Source organism: Panulirus ornatus, chromosome 55, assembly GCF_036320965.1.
Source record: "Panulirus ornatus isolate Po-2019 chromosome 55, ASM3632096v1, whole genome shotgun sequence".
In the NCBI taxonomy this organism is placed as follows: domain Eukaryota; kingdom Metazoa; phylum Arthropoda; class Malacostraca; order Decapoda; family Palinuridae; genus Panulirus; species Panulirus ornatus.
The window spans coordinates 9584791-9608425 of record NC_092278.1 but is presented as its reverse complement, the minus strand read 5'-3'; positions in this window follow the sequence as shown (position 1 = coordinate 9608425).

The window sequence follows — 23635 nt, the reverse complement described above, 5'->3', positions numbered from 1 at the left end:
CAAAACAACATTGTAATTAATGACAAAATATATCCCCAACGACAAAATTAACCATAGGAATATAGCCAGCAAGTAAATATAGCGACCAAGATAATGTAGTTAGGATGGCATTATATTGAAAATAACAATACAGCCACAATGGCAATATCGTCACCATGACAATGGAGCTACCATGAAAATAGAGTAACATTGGCAATGTAGCTACTATGATAATAAAATCCCATGGAACATATCCACAATAACAGTTTATTTGCTAAGACACTATATCACCATGCCAATATCGCCAAAATGTTAGTCTAGGCATCAGGGCAATATACCACCAGAAAAAGAAAATAAGCACCACAATGATATAGCTAACTTAACAATATAGCTACCCTGATAATATATTCAATATGAAAAGACAGTCACCTCCTTACAGTATAACAAAAATGAAAAATAGCTATCATGGCAATGTAGTCACATATCAATATAGTCACCACGGCAATATACTTACCATAACCATGTAATCATTACTGGAATATAACCAACATGACTACATAGTCAAGATGACATGCAACCATCATGACAATACAGGCAACATGACATTAGAGTCTCTACGACAATATTGCAATCGCTTCAACAAATTAAATGATAATATAGATATTACTGGAACACAGTCACCATGACAGTATTATCACAAATGCAATATAACCGTGATAACAAAATCATCCAACCATGAAAATTTAGCCACCCTGCCACTGCAATATAGCTAACATAATAATACATTCACTACGACAGTACTGAAACCATGACAATATAGCATATCATGACAATGTAGTCACCTGATGACAGTCGCGCACCAGCTACCGATGTGTACGGAGCTGCTGTCGTCTTTCAGAGCTAGGTTGTAACTATTCCTCCCTGCGTTGTAGCTACCCTTGCTTTGTTTTGGAGGTTTTATCTTATATGATCATGATTGGTGTATGATTATCGAAACCATAATGTGATATCGTTTGTATTTCATTGTAATGAATTTGTCATAGTAACTATATTTTCATGTAAGCTATATTGTTATAGTAGATATATTTTCATGGTTGTTCAACTTTTTTATTGGCTATACTGTCAAGGTGACTGTATTGTGATGATAAATTCTGTCTTCTTCGCTATTTTGTCATAGAGACTATATTCTCTTGGACGCTATATGTTTCCTATGATCCAAAAATGATTATTTTGTTACAGTATCTATATTTTCATGTGGCTGTATTCTCAGAGAGGATATAATTTATAAATGCGTTTATTGTTGCGTCGACTATATTGTCATATCATTTATGTGATCATGGTGGCTTTATTGTTATGGTGAATATATTAGCGTCTTGACTATATTATCAGAATGGCGAAACTGTCGCTTTAAAGAAATTCATATGGAGGCTATATTTTCACGACAAATATATTTATATGGACGCTATATTTTCATGATGTTCATATACTCATTGTATATTCATTATCAAGGTGACGCTAATGTCCTGGTGATTCATTTATATCGAGAGATTATTGTCATGGTGGCTGTACTGTCTTGATGGCTGTATAGTCGTTTGCTATCTTTTCAATAGTACTCTTTTTGTGAAGATAGCTTTATTGTCAGTGAAGCTGGAGAATCGTGGGGAACATATTTTCATAGTTGCAGTATTGTCATTATGAACATACCGTTATTCTGGTTATCATCACTTTTTATTTACCTTGCTATGATGTATATATCGTCATCTTGACTATAGTGGCAAGGTGATCTTTTTTATAGGTGCTATACTGTCATTTTCTAATCATGCATATTTTGTCACAAGCGATATTTCATTTTGATAACTTTATTATTAAGGTGACAGTATTTAAATAGCGACTATATTGACATAATGACTATAATCTCAGAGTGACTATATTGCCATGGTCACTACTTTATCATGATACTTATGTCATAGTGACTGTATTTTCATGGCAGCTTTTTAATGGTACATAAAATATTGTCTCTGAGGTTATACCATAATAGAAGCGAAATTTTTATTTTCCATTAAATGATCAAGTGACTACATTGTCATGATATGCTATATTGTTATGGTTTCAGTATTGTCGTGGTGAATGTTTTGTTATTGTGGCTATATTGTAATGGAAGCCATAGTGGCAGAGTGACTATATTTTCATGGTAGGATCATTTTATTATGACGATTATATAACATTTCTGAGTATATTGTCATCGTGATTGTGTTGCCATAATATCTATATTGATATTTAACTTGTTGAATTAGTGGTAATATTGTCTTAGAGATTGTATTTTGATGTTTTCTGTATTGTCATGATAGTTGTATTGTCATCGTGACTATAAGGACATGGTGACTATATTGCCATTAAGAATACATTGCTATGGTAATCATATTGCCATGATGGCTATATTGTTTGGTTACCATATTGCCATGATGGCTATATTGTTTAGTTACCATATTGCCATGATGGCTATTTGTCATTTTTTTCCTTTTATATTTCAAGGAGGTGGCTGTCTTTTAATGTTACCTATATTGTCAGAGTAGTATATTGTCAAGTTAGCTATATCGTTGTGATGAGTATTTTTTCTGTTGATATATTGCCATGATGTCTATAGTAACATTTTAGAGATATTGGCATGGTTGTAAGGTTGCGTCTAGAGGAATTAATACAGGTCTTCTTCGTGGATGGTAGTCAATGAAGATCAGGCGACCTTTGTAGATTTATTACAAAAGAATGCGTACGTACGTCTGTAGTACTCTGGGCTATAGTCTTATGACACACTACGACACACCCTAGTGAACATTGTGACGATGCTGGCCAGTGTGTTCCCTCGGGTCACACTGACAGGAGTTATATGGGAGTCCGTCAACACCCATTTAACAACTTGTTCAAATAACAGGTCAGCTCTTACGTGTTCGAATAACAGATCAGCTCTTACGTGTTCAAATAACAGATCAGCTCTTATGTGTTCAAACATCCTGATTAATAGTAGCCCGTGAGAACAGTGGGCCCGTGGGAACAAGCATCTAACTCTATGTAACTCACAGTAAAATGATAATAACAAATAGTTAATGAAAAATTAATGGTAGCGTGCGTGAGTCTTACATTTTGCTCGGCCACAACCTGGCTCAAGCTCCTGCGAGCCATGAAAAGTTATGGTTATCTATGAAATAATACTGAGTACAGAAATAAGCAAATTATAGTTATTAACAAGAGTTACTCCTATATCAACTAGTTTTCTTGATAGGATAGATAACACACTCTACAATTGTTAGAGGATTAAAAAGATATATATATATATATATATATATATATATATATATATATATACAGCTTTCCATGGTTTACCCCGGACGCTTCACATGCCTTGATTCAATCCACTGACAGCACGTCAACCCCTGTATACCACATCGCTCCAATTCACTCTATTCCTTGCCCTCCTTTCACCCTCATGCATGTTCAGGCCCCGATCACACAAAATCCTTTTCACTCCATCTTTCCACCTCCAATTTGGTCTCCCTCTTCTCCTCGTTCCCTCCACCTCCGACACATATATCCTCTTGGTCAATCTTTCCTCACTCATTCTCTCCATGTGCCCAAACCATTTCAAAACACCCTCTTCTGCTCTCTCAACCACGCTCTTTTTATTTCCACACATCTCTCTTACCCTTACGTTACTTACTCGATCAAACCACCTCACACCACACATTGTCCTCAAACATCTCATTTCCAGCACATCCATCCTCCTGCGCACAACTCTATCCATAGCCCACGCCTCGCAACCATACAACATTGTTGGAACTACTATTCCTTCAAACATACCCATTTTTGCTTTCCGGGATAATGTTCTCGACTTCCACACATTTTTCAAGGCTCCCAAAATTTTCGCCCCCTCCCCCACCCTATGATCCACTTCCGCTTCCATGGTTCCATCCGCTGACAGATCCACTCCCAGATATCTAAAACACTTCACTTCCTCCAGTTTTTCTCCATTCAAACTCACCTCCCAATTGACTTGACCCTCAACCCTACTGTACCTAATAACCTTGCTCTTATTCACATTTACTCTTAACTTTCTTCTTCCACACACTTTACCAAACTCCGTCACCAGCTTCTGCAGTTTCTCACATGAATCCGCCACCAGCGCTGTATCATCAGCGAACAACAACTGACTCACTTCCCAAGCTCTCTCATCCCCAACAGACCTCATACTTGCCCCTCTTTCCAAGACTCTTGCATTTACCTCCCTAACAACCCCATCCATAAACAAATTAAAGAACCATGGAGACATCACACACCCCTGCCGCAAACCTACATTCACTGAGAACCAATCACTTTCCTCTCTTCCTACACGTACACATGCCTTACATCCTCGATAAAAACTTTTCACTGCTTCTAACAACTTGCCTCCCACACCATATATTCTTAATACCTTCCACAGAGCATCTCTATCAACTCTATCATATGCCTTCTCCAGATCCATAAATGCTACATACAAATCCATTTGCTTTTCTAAGTATTTCTCACATACATTCTTCAAAGCGAACACCTGATCCACACATCCTCTCCCACTTCTGAAACCACACTGCTCTTCCCCAATCTGATGCTCTGTACATGCCTTCACCCTCTCAATCAATACCCTCCCATATAATTTACCAGGAATACTCAACAAACTTATACCTCTGTAATTTGAGCACTCACTCTTATCCCCTTTGCCTTTGTACAATGGCACTATGCACGCATTCCGCCAATCCTCAGGCACCTCACCATGAGTCATACATACATTAAATAACCTTACCAACCAGTCAACAATACAGTCACCCCCTTTTTTAATAAATTCCACTGCAATACCATCCAAACCTGCTGCCTTGCCGGCTTTCATCTTCCGCAAAGCTTTTACTACCTCTTCTCTGTTTACCAAATCATAAAAATATATATATATATATATATATATATATATATATATATATATATATATATATATATATATATATATATATATATATATATACACACATATATATATATATATATATATATATATATATATATATATATATATATATATATATATATATATATATATATATATATATATATATATATATATATATATATATATATATATATATATATATATATATATATATATATATATATATATATATATATATATATATATATATCTTTTTTCTTTTAAACTATTCGCCATTTCCCGCATTAGCGAGGTAGCGTTAAGAACAGAGGACTGGGCCTTTGTGGAATATTCTCACCTGACCCCCTTCTCTGTTCCTTCTTTTGGAAAATTAAAAAAAAAAAAAAAGAGACGGGAGGATTTCCAGCCTCCCGCTCCCTCCCCTTTTAGTCGCCTTCTACGACACGCAGGGAATACGTGGGAAGTATTCTTTCTCCCCTATCCCCAGGGAATATATATATATATATATATATATATATATATATATATATATATATATATATATATATATATATATATATATATATATATATTTTTTTTTTTGCTGCTGTCTCCCGCGTTTGCGAGGTAGCGCAAGGAAACAGACGAAAGAAATGGCCCAACCCACCCCCATACACATGGATATACATACGTCCACACACGCAAATATACATACCAACACAGCTTTCCATGGTTTACCCCAGACGCTTCACATGCCCTGATTCAATCCACTGACAGCACGTCAACCCCAGTATACCACATCGATCCATTTCACTCTATTCCTTGCCCTCCTTTCACCCTCCTGCATGTTCAGGCTCCAATCACACAAAATCTTTTTCACTCCATCTTTCCACCTCCAATTTGGTCTCCCACTTCTCCTCGTTCCCTCCACCTTCGACACATATATCCTCTTGGTCAATCTTTCCTCACTCATTCTCTCCATGTGCCCAAACCATTTCAAAACACCCTCTTCTGCTCTCTCAAAAACGCTCTTTTTATTTCCACACATCTCTCTTACCCTTACGTTACTTACTCGATCAAACCACCTCACACCACACATTGTCCTCAAACATCTCATTTCCAGCACATCCATCCTCCTGCGCACAACTTATCCACAGCCCATGCCTCACAACCACACAAAATTGTTGGAACCACTATTCCTTCAAACATATCCATTTTTGCTTTCCGAGATAATGCTCTCGACTTCCACACATTCTTCAAGGCTCCCAGGATTTTCGCCCCCTCCCCCACCCTATGATCCACTTCCGCTTCCATGGTTCCATCCGCTGCCAGATCCACTCCCAGATATCTAAAACACTTTACTTCCTCCAGTTTTTCTCCATTCAAACTTACCTCCCAATTGACTTGACCCTCAACCCTACTGTACCTAATAACCTTGCTCTTATTGACATTTACTCTTAACTTTCTTCTTTCACACACTTTACCAAACTCAGTCACCAGCTTCTGCAGTTTCTCACATGAATCAGCCACCAGCGCTGTATCATCCATTTTTGGGAGTGTGTGGTGTGGGAGGCAAGTTGTTAGAAGAAGTGAAAAGTGTTTATCGAGGATGTGAGGCATGTGTACGTGTAGGAAGAGAGGAAAGTGATTGGTTTTCAGTGAATGTAGGTTTGCGACAGGGGTGTGTGATGTCTCCATGGTTGTTTGATTTGTTTATGGATGGGGTTGTTAGGGAGGTGAATGCAAGAGTTTTGGAAAGAGGGGCAAGTATGCAGTCTGTTGTGGATGAGAGAGCTTGGGAGGTGACTCAGTTGTTGTTCGCTGATGATACAGGGCTGGTGGCTGATTCATGTGAGAAACTGCAGAAGCTGGTGACTGAGTTTGGTAAAGTGTGAGGAAGAAGAAAGTTGAGAGTAAATGTGAATAAGAGCAAGGTTATTAGGTACAGTAGGGTAGAGGGTCAAGTCAATTGGGAGGTAAGTTTGAATGGAGAAAAACTGGAGGAAGTAAAGTGTTTTAGATATCTAGGAGTGGATTTGGCAGTGGATGGAACCATGGAAGCGGAACTGAATCATAGGGTGGGGGAGGGGGCGAAAATCCTGGGAGCCTTGAAGAATATGTGGAAGTCGAGAACATTATCTCTAAAACAAAAATGGATGATATATCTATATATACATATATATATATATATATATATATATATATATATATATATATATATATATATATATATATATATATATATATATATATATATATATATATATATATATATATATATATATATATATGTATATATATATATATATATATATATGTTATAAACAAAATCAGTATGGAAAAAAAATATTCAAGCAACTCATTCAATACATATTATTCTTGAGTTAGATTCCTCCTTAAATAAGGAAGTGCTGCTGCGACTACCTTCTGAACATCCAATGTGGCTGTAGGGAACTCTATATTAGACACCCTATGTCGTAGACGACAATATAAGATGAATACTATGAATAATAATATGAGTGCAATAGGCAACGAAATAATTGAAAATCCAGAAATATGTGAAGTGTACTTAAAAGGTACAAAAGCCAAACATCTATTGCAGAATCTAAATCTTCTTGAACCATAGATGGAAGGTGTTGGATATTTACTTCATTAATGATGGATAAGTTGATGTTTTGGGGGATTCGTTCTATACTCTGGATAGCTCTATCAATCTGGCCCAAAAAATGATCATGAGTGCCGAACAATTTGAAACTTGAACCGATAACAGTACATTGTTGTCCTAACTGAATGTGTCCCAGAAACAAATAAGATTTGGGATGATTGGGTGGGCAATGAATGAGAACATTTTGTGGTTCTGGAAAAAACAGGACGTGATATTTGTCCATACTTTCAATCCAAGGTTCAGTAACAGTAATTTCCTTAAAGGAACAGGAATGAAGAACATTTTGTTGATGCCCTAAAAGTAGTTGGTACTCACATGAGTTTGTTTGTAAATCATGAAAAACCAAGGTATTGGGGGGGCAAATCAAGTTGTCAAGCAATGGTTTATGGCACAATGCTAAATCATGCAAGGAGGGATGTGCAATCAACGAGGAATTAATATTATACAAGAGAAAATTCATGTTATCAGCAAAGATAGTCTTTTGCAACTCTTTTGTATAATTAAAAGGGAATGGTATTACGTTCACAAGGCTGTAAATATTGGAGTCAGTGAATGGTATGTGAATAATGACCGCTTCGAGGATCACGTCAACCGTTAGTAAGGAGTAATAACTGGCCACGTGATGCAGAGGGAGAGCTGGGGTGTAACCGAATTTCGTCATCGCTAGTTTAATGATACGTGTTAGTTCCGAGAAGGGAAAAAACGATGGTGTGACAACTTGGTTTACCAGATTATTGACATCTTCCAATAAGTCAGTGAAATAATGTGCATAATAAGTGATTTGGGTATATAAACTATCAACATATGTGGAAATAGTCACCATAGCATATATAGTATTAACAGACTTTGACAGTAGTGCTACTTGTTGTGTCAGGTTATTAACAGTTAACATCATGTCATTCAAATATCTAGAATGTTGTTTTAAGACCTTAGCTTCAGCTTTAATAAACCTGTTGTTAAGAAGTTGTTGAAATTGTAAAGATGCAATCTGATTCCTAACTGAATTAAGTTCTTCCTGAGTAGCAGTACCAAACAAGTATGATTGGAGGGATCCTACAAAATTAAGCAGACCTCTCTTGCTTCTCCTCTGCTTTTCTGTGTTCATCCTGGTATTAGTATTTACTGGAGGTTCAATGTCTTGTATTATGTCATACAGAATCACACAGGTACTATTCAATTTCCAGGTCCACTGGTTTAACAAAGTTGGAGGAGGAGCAACACTAGAGTTTCTGATGGACGCACTGTTGTAAAACTTGAGTAAGGTAGACCGTAAGCGAGGTACGGCCTCCATTAGTTTCACTAGATTATCATAAGTGTAGGGTAGACCCTCCAGGCCCAACTTAACCGAGACTGTCCCTCACGAGTCGGACCCCGCGGGGAGTCGTGAGAAGGGCGCCTGGTACTGCCATGGTGTCATATACAGGAAGACACCATAAGGACATGAGAAGGAAGAACCTGGAAAATGATAAACTTAGCAACTTCTTAAAGGCGAGGTCTTAATGAATACTGATGTGTCTGTAGTGGTGATGTTGGGGTATTCGGTTCTGGTGTGGGGACAGTCTGAACAGTGGTAGAAGTTGTTTGGGTGACACTGTTTGGGGTTTGAGGAGTACTTTCTGTTGTGGTACCGGAATGATCATGTTCAGAATACTGTAAAACTTTCAAGTGGTCCTCATGTTCTTCACGAATGTCACCTGTATTTAGATGTCGAACCCTGAACTTATGTCCCTTTAAATGAGCTAAGACTCTATAGGGGCCAGAAAATTTTGGGTCAAGTTTAGGAACCTCACTTCTAGAGTTAAATTCCTGCACCATTACCAAGAGTCCTGGAGCCACCTTTGATGGTTTCGCGGATTTATTAGCCTGATCCGTGAAGGTTGCAGTGGCTTCACCTAGATTTTCCTTGATTCTTTGATGAATCAATTGAGTCGTGCGATATTTTTCCGCTACAACTGATTTCTGGACCGCTGGACATGAAGGAGGGGGCGCTATTATGTCATACGGCAAAACTTTATCAAAACCATGTAAGGCGTGGAAGGGAGTGTCTCCAACTGACTTATGATAAGCTGAGTTTAATGAACATTGGACATCAGACAGGTATTCATCCCATTCATCATGATCAAAATTAATGTTGGTGCGAAGACACTGGAGGATCTTACGGTTCAACCTTTCTGCCAGGCAATTCGAGGCTGGATGATGTGCCATTATGTTAAATTTATTAATGTTATGCAATTTACAGAGTTCTTCTAATAATGAGTTATTAAAGTCCCCACCATTATCTGTAACCAAAATCTTAGGGGCATTATGTCTAAGATATATTTTTTGAACGCCTTAGCGACCGTGGCTGCGTCTTTATTTTGAACTGGGACTAAATCGCAATATCTCGTGAAGGCATCAGTAATTACTAAAATGTATCTGTAGCCTGCCATGGACCTAGGGAAACCTCCTAATATGTCCATATGAACTCTTTCCCATGGGTATGTAGGTAAAGGATATTTCAACACAGTCTGCGGGGTAGTGGGACTTCCCTTGTATGTGTTACATGTTTGGCACCTCAAAATATAATCCTTAATGTTTTTCTGCATTCTTGGCCAGAAATACCTCAAACGAGTTTGCTTATAGCATTCATCTGCGCCTGGGTGTGCGGCCTGCGGTGAATCATGTGCTAACTTCAAGAAATCCTGTACTAATGTTGTTGGAATTATTGTTTGCTTAACAACACGGGCGGGTACTCCTAATTTCGCGTCCCTGCACAAGACTCCCTGCGCTAAATACAATTCTCTGACTGGAACAACTGTTTTAGCATTCAATGAAGATCTTAAACCCTCTAGGTATTCTATGACAGAACCCCAGACTGGGTCATCTCGTTGATGTCGTGTCAACCTTTCTACATCAAAATCTACGGGGCTATTACCTACAGTGACTGTACCCACTCTGCGGGAGAGTGCGTCTGCAACTACATTGGATGAACCCGAAACAAGGCGAAAATCTGGGTCAAATGCTTGTATAGTTAAAAACCACCTCTGAAACTTTCCTGTAGGATCTTGTCTTTGAAAAATACCAAACAGTGCTCTGTGATCTGTATAAACTGTAATAGGGTAACCATATATGTATTCCTTAAAATGCTTGAGTGCCCAAACAACTGCAAGGCCTTCCAATTCTGTTATTGAGTATTTCGATTCCGTCGTCGAACATGTACGGCTCGCATAAGCTATGGGAAAAAGTCTACCCCTATTTGACTCCTGCATAAGTACAGCTCCAAGACCCTGTTTACAAGCATCTGTGTGCAAAATGAAGGGTTTCTCAAAGTTGGGAAATCGAAGGATAGGTGCTTCTATCAAGTGTCGCTTGAGTAAGTTAAACGCATTGTCTTGCGCTGTTGACCACTGGAATGTAACTCCCTGTTTCAGAAGTGAAGTGAGTGGGTTTGCGATCTTCGCGAAATTAGCGATAAATCTTCGATAATATCCTGCTAAACCAAGGAAGGATTTGACCTTGTCTGTTGTGGAAGGGACTGGCCATTCCACAATTGTTTTTACTTTATCTGCATTAGGTTGAATACCGTTTTCGTCAACGGTGTGACCTAAGTAATTAATTCTTGTCTGTAGAAAGGAACATTTGGATGACTTGACCTTTAGGTTTGCATCCTTAAGTCGCAGAAATACTCTCTCAAGACTTTTGAAATGAGAAGCAATATCTGGAGACATGACAATTATATCATCAAGATAGACCAATACTTCTTTGCCCAACATGTGGCGAAAAATGTTAGTCATTAACCTTGAGAAGGTGATTGGTGAGGAATGAAGACCGAAGGGCATGCATATGAACTGCCAGTGACCATCTGGCGTACTGAACGCAGTCAGGGGGCGGCTTTCCTCTGACAAGGGAACTTGCCAAAATCCGCTTAGTAAATCCAAAGTTGAAAATACCTTATTGTTACCGAGGCTATGAAGAAGCTCTGATACTACTGGTAATGGGAAACGACCTTTCAAAGTGACCTTGTTGAGTTTTCTAAAATCTATGACTGGTCTAAAAGTTCCGTCCTTTTTCGGAACGATCAGAAGTGGTGAATTCCACGGTGACCTTGATTCTTCTATGACCTTATCTTTCAACATGTCCTGAACAAGTTTGCTTGCTATGTCTCTGTGTGCGTGTGGCAAGCGATAGGCTGGGACGTAAATGGGACGTGTGTTTTCCTCTAAGTTAATAGCGTGAACATCCAAATGAGTTCTACCGAGTGGTTCTCCCGATAAGGCAATAGTAGACCTATACTGGTTGAGTAGGTCTGTTAACTGGTCAACATGCTTGGTTAATCCTACCTTGGGTATCATGTCAGGGGTGATGGTGGGGAGCTGACTCGAGCCGTGCACTGCTGAGTCAGGGGTAGGAGGAGTAGGTGGTGGTGGGTTAATGGAATGTGAGACTAGACGGATGTTAAACTCATGTAACTCCTCGTCTTGAATTCCGGACTTCAAAATGGAGAATTCCACAAGTTTGGTCCCTCTACAGAGACGGACAGGAGTGGGTCCCGTATTGGCAATGTATACGGTAACCTCTCCATCCGCGGTCTCATGCATAGAGGCATCCATCGATAGTCCTTTAACAGTTAGTGATGAAGGTTCAGCAACGACTCTTAGTACGAGATCACCCTGACTATGTCTCAGTCCATGATCAGTCATCCACTTTCGAGAAAGTGAGAGAGGAACCTTCGTTAATGTGTTACTATGCAGAGTCATATTTGTTGGAAGTTTACCAGGGCAATGATTAGAAAAATAAAATGGGTGGGTATTAGCCTCCGTCGCTACCTCGCAAACGCGGGAGACAGCGAAAAAGTATAATAAAAAAAATAAAAAATATTAGCCTCCGTGAAGCAGGACGTGGGAGCAGATGTATTAATGACCCTGACTGAGTGAGAACTCTTCTCTGACAACGGCAGGAACGTATTATCAACACAAACAACATTTTCATGATAAATAGGACAGATCTTATGTTGTGCCATAGAATGGCGTCCTAGTAACAAGTTAGCAGGAAAAGTTACACCTCGAACAATGTAAGGGGTTATGGTAATGACCGAGTCGCCAATGCGAATGTTCATTTTAATAGTGCCCCTTACGTCGAGATTTTCATTTGAGATACTTTGAAGGGGTGGGTAAAAGTCCGAGTATTTAACAAGTTGAGTGCGCATTAATGGTTGAATAAAATCATAATGCATGACATCTGCTCCCGCGCCACTGTCTAGAAAGATTGTGATTGGCTTATCCTGGAAAGAACCCACTAAATCGAAACTTGTAATGTGAGAAAATGGCGAAGAACGAAAATGTCTTAAGAGTTCTTTATGTGACGGAGTCTTGTCATGAGCGAGAGATTGTCATTGTTGATGATGACATGATGAACCTGTGTTAGATGACGTCTGTCTAGCTAATGCTCGGCATTCCGCTGAAGTGTGTCTAGCGTTCTTATGATATGAACACCTGTCTGGTGTTGTGGGGCGCGAGCGGGTGAAGGTCAGCCTGGTGTCTGACTGCAGGAAATTATGACACGGTCTGCAGCATTGTGACGACCGAGGGTGTGATGCCATGGGTCGCTGACTGCGTTTGTTGTTCTGGTCGAGGCTTGAGAAAGAGTCCGATGTGTAAGGACACACATTCGCTTTATGTCCTGGTTGGTGACACCGGAAACACGTAACCTTATGTGAGTGCTTGTCATCACTGCATCGCTTTAATTAACCGTGAGAGGAATGATTGTGTTGATCACTAGAATGTTTCCTTATACATTGGGAAGCTGACACCCTCCTCAGTGTCTTGGTGTCGTGATATCCACCTTTCTTTTTAGTGTAACTCAATACTTTCGTTACTGACCATGATGGGTCGATGTCTTCAGCAAGTAACCGCCGAGCTACGTTTGAAGGCAGGTCCTTGAGAATGAAGAGTATGTGTAATAAACGCACGAGTGTTTGCACATGAGTTTCAGGCTTCATCATGGCCGACATCCAGGGTGAGGATTCATAAGCCTGCCTAAATAACCTCATTCTTCCATGTAAGGTACTCCAGTGATCAGGGATTGACGTATCATCCGTGTATGTTGTGTTAAAAGCACGTAAAAGGACGTTTAGTAGATTATCTGAGAATGATTCCTCACAACCTATTTTAAACAACGTTTTTAATTCCTCCCAAGATGTACAGTTTTGAACATCCTCTGAGTCATAAACGACCCTAGCGTAATTGTTAGGCTTGTTGAAATCAATGAGATTTTTAGCAGCCGATATAAGCGCTTTGTCTCCTGAATCACCATTATGTTCAACAATGTCCTCTACGTTCCTGATCCACCGATCAAAATTTGATAGTTTACCATCATATAACTCGTGTGGTTCCCTAGCTTGTTTTAGTGTGAAAACTGTTTTTTGTGAAGTATCTGATTGTCCTGAGTTTTCGTGAGGTGGAGGGGGAGGTGGGTGTGGGTGTGGTAGCATATGGGAAGGTTTCTGTGGGTCATCTGTGTCACCAGAATCTGTCAAAACGACTTTGTGCGACGTCGCCATTTTAGAAGGTTGGTTCCGTTTATAGTAAGGGATCCTAGGTAATTTCCTAAGTACATATGAATCTTTACGATTACCGCATGGAATATCTTCGGACATGTAATACAATCAGACTTAAAGTGTTTAAGTAATAATCCTCTCGAAAAAATCAAAATACAATGAACACTATTGTCCTAATCCAAAATACCTAACCTGAATATTATTTGAAAATATTGTACTGAAATAAAGGCAATAAAAAGTGTGGGATAACAATATAACATATCAATACAAGATTCTGTATGCGAAAGTAATCATCACTAAAAACAACAGTAACAAAGTATGAAAACGTAAGAATATATGCAAGAATAACTAAAACACTTAGATTAATTTGCTAAACTACAAGGACGAATAGTCATATTACCCAAAAGTGTATATATATATATATATATATATATAATATATATATATATATATATATATATATATATATATATATATATATATATATATATATATGTCTATACTATATTTATAGACTAGGGACTAGTAACACACAAAAGGAGCATACCGCACAGAGTGAACCATTTTGACAGTTCTTATCTGAATGGGAGATTCGCTCGCTTAGACGTCTCGGGTGTGGCGTAGCGAGGTGGAGACGTGTGCAGAGGAGCGGCTCGCTATCAGGAAAGTTGAGTGAGCAACAAGGGCCGGACCACGCGATGCTGACGTCTGGGATGTCGCCACGCCTGCTGATGGTGCGTCTCCGGAGTGGTCGACAGGATGACCTCCACGTTGGTGTTGGTAGGATCGTTGACCTTGCTGGAGACGCGTGGATGTGATGACAACACTCCATGGTGGAGGCGCTGTGTTCCCTTGCAAGTGACACAGTGTCAGCAATGCAATATAGACGTATCTTCACTGCCTGGAGATACGGGTGATGGAGAACGTAGTCGGCCGTGGATTCCGCCCTTAAAGTCGACTGGAGCGAGCGCCAAGACTGTCAGGTAGGCTTGTATGACTGCTGGGACCACCAGGCGTAGAAATATGAAGTAGACGTGACGGTCGTCCGCGGTCACGTAAGTTCTTACTTCGCTGCCACCACTCGTAAGGTTGCGTCGACAGGAATGAATACAGGTCTTCTTCGTGGATGGTAGTCAATGAAGATCAGGCGGCCTTTGTAGATTTATTACAAAAGAATATGTACGTACATCTGTAGTACTCTGGGCTATAGTCTTATGACACACTACGACACACCCTAGTGAACACTGTGACGATGCTGGCCGGTGTGTTCCCTCGGGTCACACTGACAGGAGTTATATGGGAGTCCGTCAACACCCATTCAAAAACGTGTTCAAATAACAGGTCAGCTCTTACGTGTTCGAATAACAGATCAGCTCTTACGTGTTCAAATAACAGATCAGCTCTTGTGTGTTCAAACATCCTGATTAACAGTAGCCCGTGGGAACAGTGGGCCCGTGGGAACATGCATCTAACTCTATGTAACTCACAGTAAAATGATAATAACAAATAGTTAATGAAAAATTAATGGTAGTGTGCGTGAGTCTTAAATGGTGATATATCGTCTTGGCAGCTAAACTCTTGTTGTGGCTATCTTTTGGGTATTTTCTATCTTGAATATTTTGCCATGGCAGCTACATTATCAACGTTACTATATTTTCATGGTAGCTATATTGTCATCGTGACGACATTGGCACGGTAGCTGTATTGTAATTCTCAATACAATGCTCGCTACATTATCTTGGTCGCTGTAACAAGTTGATGGCTATATTGCTATGATTAATTTTGTCGTTGGGGATATATTTGTCACTACCTACAATATTGTTGTGATTATATGATCATGATAACAATATATTCATGGCGGCTTCTTTGGTATTGTAAGTGTAAGTGTATGGATATCATATCATCATGTCACTTATACTGTCATGGTTTTTGTACTGTGATATTGTTTATGTCAACCTGCTGATTATATGATCATGATTGGTCTATGATTATGGTAACTATATTGTAATGCCGATGATATTTCATTATGATAATTTTGTCATGTTGACTAAAATTTCATGACATCTATAATGTTTTTGCAGGTACAGTTTCATAATTGTTACATTGTTTTATGGTCTATACTGTCAAGGTGTCTATATTATAATGATATATCCTGTCTTGGTCGCTATTTTGTCATAGACACTATGTTTTCCTGCCGGCTATATGTTTGCTATGATTCAAAAGCGACTATTTGTCACAGTATCTATATTGTCATGTAGTTATACTGCCATAGTGAATATGATTTGTATATTTCTTTTTTGCTTCTTTGACTGTATTGTCACATCAGTTATATGATCACTGTGGCTATATTGTTATAGTGAATAAATTGCCGTCATGACTATATTATCAAAATGGTCAGATCATCATGGCAGACATGTTGACATGGAGGCTATATTTTCATGATATTTATAGAGTCATTGTAAGTTTATTATCAAGGTGACTAATGACATGGTGATGATTTGTATCGTGACATTATTATCATGGTGGTTGAACTATGATGGTGCCTATATTCTCGTTTGTTGTATTTTCAATGTTGCTCTTTTGTGAATATGGCATTGTTGTCAGTGTAGCTATAATGTCATGGGGAACATATTTTCATAGTGGCAGTATTGTCATTATGACTATACCGTCATTTTGGCTATCTTTTCATTTTAGTTACATTGCTATAATGTATATATCGTAACCTTAGCTATATTGGTAAGGTGATCTTTTTATAGGTGATATATTGTCATTATTTAACTCTTGCATACTTTGTCATAAGCGAAATATTATCATGATAATTATATTCTTATGGTGACAAGATTGTCATAGCGACTATATTATCATTATGACTATAATGTCACAGTGGCTATATTGCCAAGATACCTATATTGTCATGGTGACTTTTTTATCATGATTTTTATATTGTCATAATGACTATTTTCGTAGAAGCTTTTTTAATGGTGTTGATATTGCCCTTGAGGATATACCATTATAGAAGAGAAAGTGTCATTTTGATTAAATTATCAGCTGACTACATTGCCATGATATGCTATACTGTTATGGTTTCAGTACTGTCATGGTAAATCTTTTATTACTGTTTCTACATTGCAATGGAAACCAAAATGGTAGGTGGCTATATTTTCATGGTAGGATAATTTTATCATGGCGATTATATTGCATTTCTGAGTATATTCTCATGGTGACTATGTTGCCATAATATCTATATTGTCATATAATTTGTCAAATTGATACCAATATTCTCTTAGAGACGGTACTGTCCTGTTATCGGTATTGTCACGGTGGTTGTATTGTCAACGTGACTATATAGTCATGTTGGCTCCATTGTCGTTAAGATCATATTATTATGGTAAGTATATTACCATAGTGGCTGTATTGTTAAATCACTATATCGCAATGATGGCTATTTGTCATTTTTGTTATATAACAAGGAGGTGACTGTCTTTTCATGTTGGCAATATTTTCAGAATAGCTATATTGTCGAGTAGTGAGTATATATATTTCTTTTCTGGCGGTATATTATCATGATGGCAATAATGACATTTTGGCGATATTGGCAAGGCGATATAGTGTTTTAGTAGCTAAACTCTTGTTGTGGATATTTTTCAATTGTATATTTTATCATGGTAGCTACATAGTCAAGGTTACTATATTTTCATGGTAGCTACATTGTCATGATGAAGACATTGGCATGGTGGTTGTATTCTTACTCTCAATATGATGCCGTCCTGGCTACATTATCTTGGTCGCTATATCAACTTGATGGCTATATTGTTATGGTTAATTTTGTCTTTCGGAATATATTTTGCAATTAGTGACAATACTCTTGTGATTATATGACCATGATAATATTTTCATGAAAACTTATGTGGTATTGTAAGCGTAAGTGAATGGATATCATCTCATCATGTCACTTAAATTGTCATGATTTTTACACTATGATCTTGTTTATGTCAAGCTGCTGATTATATAATCATGATTGGTGTATGATTATGGTAACTATATTGTAATGTCGTTCTATTTCATTGTGATAATTTTGTCATGTTGACTACAATTCCATGACAGCTATAATGTTATGAGCATATCATGATGATAAATCCTGTCTGAGTCACTGTTTTTTTCACAGAGACTATATTGTCCTGGAGTCTATATTTTTGCTATGATCCGAAAACGACTGTCTATTAACAGTATCTATATTGTCAGGTGGTTATATTGCCATTGTGAATATAAGTTGAATGTTTCTATATTTTTGCTTTGATTATATTGTCATATCAGTTATATAATCATGGTAGCTTTTTTGTCATAGTTAATAGATTGTCGTCGTGACTAAATTTTCATAATGGCTAAATTGTCATAGCAAATATCTTGACATGTGGGCTATATTTTCATGATATTTATAAAGTCATTGTAAGATTACTGTCAAGGTGACTCTATTGTCCTGGTGATTGAGTTATATCGTGATGTTATTGTCAAGATGGCTGTATTGTCATGGTGGCTATATTGTAGTTTGCTGTTTTTTAATTTTACGCTTTTGTGAAGATAGCTTTACTGTCAGTGTACCTATAGTGTCATGGAGAATATATTTTCATACTGGAATTATTGTCATTATGAACATACAATCATTTTCGCCATCTCCTTATTTTGGTTACATTTCTATCATAAATATATCATCACCTTGGCTACATTAACAGCGTTTTTTGTTTTACGGTTGCTATATTTTCATTTTTTTAATCATGCATTTTTTCTCGTAAGTGATACATTATCATGATAACTATAACATTCCGGTAACTATATATTGGCATTTTGACTATATTGTTATTATGACAATGATATCATGTTGGGTATCTTTCCAAAGTAACTTTATTGTCATGGTGTCTATTTCATCATGATGGTTATAATGTCATGATGACTACATTTTCACGGTAGCTTATATATTGGTGTTGGGTTTGCCCTTGAGGATGTATCATTATAAAACGAGTTTCTCATTTTGATTAAATCATTAGGGGACTACATTGTAGTGATATGCTATATTGTTATGGTTTCAGGAATGTCATTGTATATATATTATTATGTTGGCTATATTCCAATGGAAGCCAGAGTGGCAGAGTGGCTATATTTTCTTAATATAATCATTTTGTTATGTCGATTAATGTAATGTCATGGTGGTTGTATCGTCATCGTGTCTATATGGTCATGGTAGTTATATTTCCATTAAGGTTATATTGATATGGTAACTATATTTCCATGGCGGCTATATTGTTAAATGAATATATTGCCATGATGGCTATTTGTTATTTTTTGTTAAATTACAAGGGGGTGATTGTCTTTTCATGGTGCCTATATATAGGGTACCTATATTGTTATCATAAGATTACAGTCATAACAAAATGATTATATTATGAAAATATAGCCACTCTGCCACTATGGCTTCCATTGGAATATAGCCAACATAATAATACATATACAATGACATTCCTGAAAAGATAACAATATAGTATATCACGACAATGTAGTCCCCTAATGATTTAATCAAAATGAGAATCTCGTTTTATAATGATACATCCAAGGTAACGATATATATAACATAGCAATGTAACCCATATTAGAAGATAGCCAAAATGACTTTATTTCATAATGACAATTGTGTCACTATGAAAATTTGTTCCCAATGAAAGTATAGCTACACTGACAATAAAGCCATATTCACTAAATAGTAACATTGAAAACGTATCAAACGACAATATAGCCACCATGATTGTACAGCCACTATAACAATAATGTTACAACATAAATCAATCACTGAGATATTAGAGTAAACTTGAACAAATTTTTACAATTACCATAAAAGTATCATGAGAATATAGCATCCATATCAACATATTTCCCATGACAATTTAGCCATTATGGTAGTATAGTCACAACTACAATATATTCACTATAACAACAAAGCCACCATGGCCATATAACTGATATAACAATATACTCAACGCAAAATTAAAGAAACATTCAGAATATGTTCACAACGTCAATATAGCCACCTGACAATATAGATACCGTGACAAAACAGTCGCTTTCGGATCATAGGAAACATATAGGCTCTAAAGTATATAGTGTCCAGGAGACAGTATCGTCCAAAACAGAATTTATCAATACTATACAGCCGCCTTGACAGGTTAGCCCATAAAATAATGTCAGAAACATGAAAATTTACCTGCCATACCAATATAACTACTATCAGAATGAAGTCAACATACCAAAATGATCAAAATAGATATTGCCATTGCTATATAGTTACAATAATCATACATTAATGATGATAATGTAATCAGCATTTTCACATAAGCACCATCACCGTTTAAAAGCATGATAGACTAAGTTACATGATGATATGATATCCAGACAGATACACTCAAGATGCCAAATAAGCCGTCATAGAAAAATTATCATGATCATATAATCACAACCAAATTGTAGGTAAAGACAAAATACATCCCCAACGATGAAATTTACCGTAGCAATATAGCCATCAAGTTGATATAGCGACCAAGATAATGTAGCCAGGATGGCGTTATATTGAACATAACAATACACCCGCAATGCCAATATCGTCATCTTTACAATGTAGCTGTCATGAAATATAGTAACCTTGACAATGTAGGTGCCATGATAATGTATTCCCAAGAAAAAATATCCAAAACAACAGTTGGGCTGCGAACACTATATCACCATGCTAATCTTGCCAAAATTCTAGTATAGCCATTATGGCAATATACTAAAAGGAAAAAATATGCCCACCACAATAAGATAGCTAACTTAACAATATAGCTACTCTGACAAAAAGCCATGATGGCAATATAGTTACCATAGGAATGTAATCTTAACGACATTATAGCCATCATGACCATAGAGCCACGATGACAAGACAACCATGACGACAATAGAGGCAACATGACAATACAGTCTCTATGACAATACAGTCTCTATGACAATATTACCATAGATTTAATATATCAAATGACAGTATAGAAATTATGGCAACACAGTCACCATGACAATATATTCAAAAATACAATAAAATACTAATAAAGAAATGATCAAACCATGAAAATATAGCCACCCTGCCACTATAGCTTCCATTGTAATGTAGCCAACATAATATACATTCATCATGACACTACTGAAACTATAACAATATAGCATATCATGACAATGTATTCACCTCATAATTTAAACAAAATGAAATATCCGTTTTTATAATGATATATCTCCAAGGGTAAATCAACACCATTATATAAGCTACAATGAAAATGTTGTCACATGTAGATATCTTAGCAATATAGCCACTAAGAGATTGTAGTCATAATGACAATATAGTCACCATGATAATATACTGTCACTTTAATGATATAGCTATCAATATAAAGTATCACTCATGAAAAAATATGCATGATTAAAAAAATGACAATATAGCAACTATAAAGAGATCACCTTGCCAATATAGCCAAGGTGACGATTTGTAAATCTTCGCAATGTAACCAAAATGAGCAGATAGCCAAAACGGCGATATGTTCACAATGACAATACTGCTACTACGAAAATATATTCCCCATGACACTATAGCTACAACGACAATAAAGCAATCTTCACAAAAGAGTAACATTGAAAATACAGGAAACGACAATATAACCAACATGACAATGCAGCTATCGTGACAATAATGTCACGATATACATCAATCGCCAGGCTATTAAAGTCACCTTGATATCAATCTTTCAACGACTTTATGAATATCATGAAAATATAGCCCTTATGTCAACATATTTCCTATGACAATTTAGCCATAATGATAATATAGTAACGACGACAAGATATTCACTATGACAATAAAGCTACCGTGATCATATAACTGATATGACAATATAGATTTCAGGATATGTAGTGTCCAGGACAATATAGAAGTTACGGCAACACAGTAACCATGAGAATATACTCACAAATACAATAAATTCGTCACAACAAAATGATCCAACCATGAAAATATAGTTACCCTGTCACTATGACTTTAATTGTAATGTAACCAACATAATATACATTCAACATGACAGTACTGAAACTATAACAATATTACATATCATGGCAATATATTCACATGATAATTGAAAAAAAAGGAAATTTTCGGTTTTATAATATATCTTCAAGGGCAAAATTAACATCATTAAATATGCTATAATGAAAATGCAGTCAAACTGTCATTATAACCATCATCATGAAATAGTCACCATGACAGTATAGATATCTTAGCAATATAGCCAATAAGAGATTATAGTCATGCTGTCAACATTGTCACAATGACAATATACTGTCACCTTAATAGTAAAGTTATCACGATAATGTATGACTTATGAAAAAATATGCAGGACTAAAAAAAAATGACAAAATAGCAACTATAAAAGAGATCACCTTGACAATATAGCCAAGGTGACGATATGTAAATCTTCGTAATATAACCAAAATGAATAGATAGCCAAAATGACGGTATGTTCATAAGGACAATACTGCTGCTATGAAAATATATCCCCCATGACACTATATCTAGAATGACAATAAAACAATCTTCACAAAAGAGTAACAGTGAAAATACAGCAAACGACTATATAGCCACAATGAAAGTACAGCCACTATGACAATAATGTCACGATATAATTCACTGACTATATAAACATCATGAAAATAAGGCTTCCATGTCAACATACGTACCGTGACAATTTAGCCAATATGATAATATAGTCAAGACGGCAATATATTCACTATAACAATATAGCCATAATCATATAAGTGATATGACAATACAGTCAACGCAAAAATAGGGAAACATTCAAATTATATTCATTATGGCAATATAAGCACCTGACAATATTGATGCTGTGACAAAATAGTCTCTTTCGGATCATAGCAAACATATAGGCTCCAGATATAGTCAACTTGACAGTATAGCCGATAAAACAATGAAATAACAATGAAAATGTACCTGCCATAACAATATAGCTACCATGAAAATGCAGGTAACATGACAAAATTGTTACAATGAAATATAATCGCAATTACAATTTAGTTTAGTGCAATTTAGTTACCATAATCATATATCAATCATGATAATATCATCAGGAGGCTGACATAAAGACCATCACAGTATAAAAACCATGACAATATAGTGACATGATAATATAATATCCATACACTTGCACTCACATTACAAAATAAGCCGCCATGAAAATATTGTTATCATAGTCATATGATTAAAACAAATTTGTAGTTAATGACAAAATATATACCCAACGACAAAATTAACCATAGCAATATAGCCAGCAAGTAAATATAGTGACCAAGATAATGTAGTTAGGATGGCATTATATTGAAAATAACAATTCAGCCACAATGGCAATATCGTCACCATGACAATGGAGCTACCATG